Source organism: Dryas octopetala, chromosome 5 (assembly GCF_963921425.1).
Source record: "Dryas octopetala chromosome 5, drDryOcto1.1, whole genome shotgun sequence".
Classification (NCBI taxonomy): Eukaryota; Viridiplantae; Streptophyta; class Magnoliopsida; order Rosales; family Rosaceae; genus Dryas; species Dryas octopetala.
This window is the reverse complement of record NC_141370.1, coordinates 8,881,336-8,885,832: the sequence shown is the minus strand read 5'-3', so window position 1 is coordinate 8,885,832 and position 4,497 is coordinate 8,881,336.

Genomic DNA, 4,497 nt, shown 5'->3' with positions numbered 1-4,497 from the left:
TGCATAGTAAATTGATCAAATTACTCTAGAAATGATAGAGATTACAGCTTATTGTTAGGTTTCTGCTCAATCTTAAAAATAAATGTTTGAATGTAGTTGTAAATTTGATCATCTATATACTAACAAAATAATTAGCCTATTAAACATTCAGTTTTAGTAATTAATTTTCATTTTTAAGATGTTCACATTACATTTAAGTTGTATGTTTAACCAACAGTACCTTTATCTTCCTCCAAACACGGTCTAGTACAGGTCCTCTAAATCCTCTCCAGTCCAGCACATTAATCGGGAACAATGTGCGATCAACTGCTTGTTGTCCAAGAAACCTAGAAAACCTGGCTACTGTCCTAGATGGAGCAACAGCTTGTCCATAGCGGTTGAACCTAATCAACTCAGCCTTTTCTATAGCCCAATTCTCCCTGTGTCGGACCCTCTGTGCTCGAACCCTATTTGGTGGGATAGGGACAACAACATTCACCTGCCCTTCCTCTTGGTGTGCCGGTGCTTCCAGACCATCTCCATCGTGTGCCTCATCACCTTCAACATGTGCTTCCAGACCATCTCCATTAATGACAGTGGTGGAGTCATCCATTTAGCTTGGTTCGTGCCTAGGAAACAACATAGTATTTATATATAACAAAACTCTTTCATCATTTATTGGAAAATGGTGGATTAACTGTCAAGAAAGATACAAAGCCATTTGAAAAGTTCTACACTTCATGAGGTTGCACATTTATAGAGTTAGAAATAACTTTCTGTACATATTTAAATTATGCAACTAATTGGAGTCTTAATAATGGTTATTTAGGGTCATTATCTAGTGTTTCATAGGGATTGAACACTTATGCTCAAAGCATCATCATTTCACTATTTCATCATTCTTTTCTCATATATCTAAGTTCCTAGGTATGACACTCTTATCTCTGCATATTCATATATCTCATTTGATGTTGAAAGGACACTCTTGGTATGTACATTATTAATCAAATAAATCATTCAAAGTTTGTATACCCGGATTTTAACAGCTTATTGGTCTTGCAGCAGGTCCTATGCAGTTAAGTATGTTGTGAATCATGGGGACCATGGGGGAGTAATGACCATGTGAATCATGGGAACCATTGTTTCTGTGGTTGCCTAGTCTTTAATACATACATATGCTAATTTATCATTTTTAAGTTTGCTTTATATGTGCATGTTTCCAATATTAAGGCCTAAAACAAAACATTAAGGCTACCTATGCATTAATTAAATATCCAATACACAATAAAAAAACAAGTACTACACATGTTTACTTTGTTTGAGAACTCGCATTTATGGTTATGGCTGAAGATGGTGGTACTTTGATTGAATGCAGCTAAATCAAGGTTATTCATAATGGAGTATCACTGTGTTTTGCATTTAGTTGTGGCAATAAGTATAAACAATAAAATACCATGGTCTATATATACCAAGAACCAGAAAAATCATAAACTACACAGAAAGTTACCGTATGGTCAAGATGCTCTCTGTTCATAGAGGTTACCTCACCTTGCAGTTTATTTCTTCCAATTCCTGGGCGCACTCTGTGGAGATCACTGTTATTCTCTCTACAGCAGGATTCTTCACCAGTGGTGTAAGGGGTAAACAATCAGTATTTGAGCTGAGATCTAAATCTCCTCAGCTTTATGGAGGATATCTTGTCCTCATGGTCACTTCAACACCGATCCTCTGCCACCATGAATCCAGGGATGGCAATTCACTTTTTCCATGGGGAATGGTGACCCCAAAATTATGGAGCCAATTCATGGAGGGAAACTCTGACACCTCTTGGCGGGAGAGTGAGTTTTGGACTCCTTCGTTGGAAACCATCATGATTTGGATAGTGTATAGTTACAATTGCTAAATGGAATGTCCAAAATGCATATGCTGATACCTAAGTACAACCACCCATTGTGCAAAGTCTAGTTCGAACTCAACTTACCAACTACCTATGGTGTACTATATTTGAAATAATAAAAAAAACTTCCAATGGATAGTTGGATACTGATGTTTGGTATAAAACTTGTACTACTTTTGTCCGTTCAGTATTGGGAATTTAGTGTTCTTTTTGAAAGTGGAATTGAAACTACTTCCATCACATGGACTAAAAAACAATCATGGTTACTTTACTAAGGTATGGACCCACATCATCTCAATTGGCTACACTCTTGTTACTACATTTTTATCTTTGTCAATTTCAACAAGGAATCATGCACTGCTAGAATTAATACTGGATAAGTTATAAGTGTGTTGACTATGTGCATTTTGTAAATGGTCATATGTAAATTTTTTTACAATTTTTTTACATCTTCTAATGATCATAAGTAATTATCTTTGTCAATCTTTGTTTAAATCTTCTAACTCCATAAATGTCCAATTCACTGTGATAAGTTGGGATTATGTTGGCCATATAATTTTGGGAAAATTTTAGCCAAAACACTTCACCAATACTTCATGTCTCTATTCTGGACATAAATTTTACGTTGTGTCAACTGAAGAGTGAAATGAATTGTTTGTGTCAATTAAGGACCTTGTTTTTTTTTAGTTTCTATCTCAACTTTGGCTTGATGTTAGACCCATTCAATCTCCACCAAATTCAAAAACATTGGCCAGGGTTTAAAGATATGCATCTCCTTTTTACAACCATATAAAGATCACCCAAATCGGACCTCTACAACTCCGAATAATCGGCTCCAAAATAGAGTAGACAAAACTGTACAATTTTCCATATATTTTCCTAGATGTCCATTTAGACAGTTTGCGGGTACCCTACTTTGGGTCCGATTATCTGGAGTTGTAGATGTTCGATTTGAGTGATCTTTATATGGTTGTAAAGAGGAGATGCATAGCTTTAAATCCAGTTAATGTTTGCTAAATTTGGTAGAGATTTGATGAGTCCAATGTTGAGCCAAAGTTGAGATAAAAAATGAAAAAAAAAAATAAATACGGTCCTTAATTGACACAAAATTAAAATAAAAATTTTGTGAAAAATTAAGGATTTTGTGAATTGATTTATTATTTCAATATTATTTTATCAATTTCAGTATAAAGCTTGTTCCTGGCAAACTTTGTAACATTATAGAACTTCATTCTTTTATGAAATCCTATTCTTTATTTTTCTTTCTATATTTCCTATACTCTTATGTTCAATTAATCTACTATTTTTTTAATTAAAAATATCTCCTCACTAAAAATGAACGTTAAATGATAAATAGTTGATGAACAACTTACTATGTGCATTCTTAATCATATAGAGACGATAGCAAAGTCTAGGAGATGGCTTTGCCCTTTACACCAAGCTAATACAAGTGTGTTAGCTTGCTCAGGCCTTCAATATGAGTACAACGTACTGTGTTATCTGTGTCAATTGTTGAACCTTTGTTTACTTTTGAATTTTCACTAAAATTATTAAGAGAGAATCATATATTGAGTGGATTGATTGATTAAGTGGATAGAACAATAAACTGGGAAACAAAAAGAAAGCAAATGATTTTGGCACGAGAACAAACCAACATGATGAAGTAACTAATGCAGCTTTAATTACACCTTCAAGTGATAGCACTAAGTGTTGAACCACCTGGCCGGCCATTAAAGGAAGCATAATCTCCCAAAGTAAAAAAAATGAACATAATCTCCCAAACAAATTGGCCATATATTAAAGGAAGCAACATCTGATATATAGCACTACATTAGTGTGGTTGAACATATATTAATCAACCATACATTCAACAAATCAATAATTGATCACCTAAGCCCATATTAATTACTGCCCAAAATACACCAAACACACCTTCTTAGTAGCCATAATGCTTTTACAACTAATCATCATGTCCAAAATACACAACACACACCTTCTTAGTAGCCATATATAATGCTTTTACAACTAATCATCATCCATTTCAGGAAGGTCATCCTCAAGCTCATTTTCAGGTTCGAGGTTAATCTCAAACATGTAATTGATCACATCCTGCTTGGTCAAGACAACAAATATTTAATTTGGGATTTGTATTACATTGTCAAACATCAAACACATACACATACTTAAGCACCTAAATGATAGCCTTAAACACAAAGTCCTACTGGCATAGCTAATGGTCCTCACTCTTGGAATATTGTAGGAGTCACCCACGACTCATCAAATGTGTCTGGAACATACAAGTTCTCGGTACTCTGCTCACCATGTTGAGATGTGCTAGGGTCCACTGAATTGTTGGCAGTGGTGCCTGCAGCCAAACGATTATCCCCACCTAATCCCACTGCAGCCTTGTGTGGTGGTGTAAATATCATGGGAACCATGGGGGAGTAATGACCAGTGCTGATAAGATCATTATCACTCGGCGGGAAGTACTTATTGATTATCCGCTCAGTTTCTCCATCTTCCACAACAGATGGCATCCTAGCAGGGGCCACAGGAGTGTTCACAGACCCATTTAATTGTGGTGACAACTCCCTGTTGTCATGAATTGCATTATTAACATC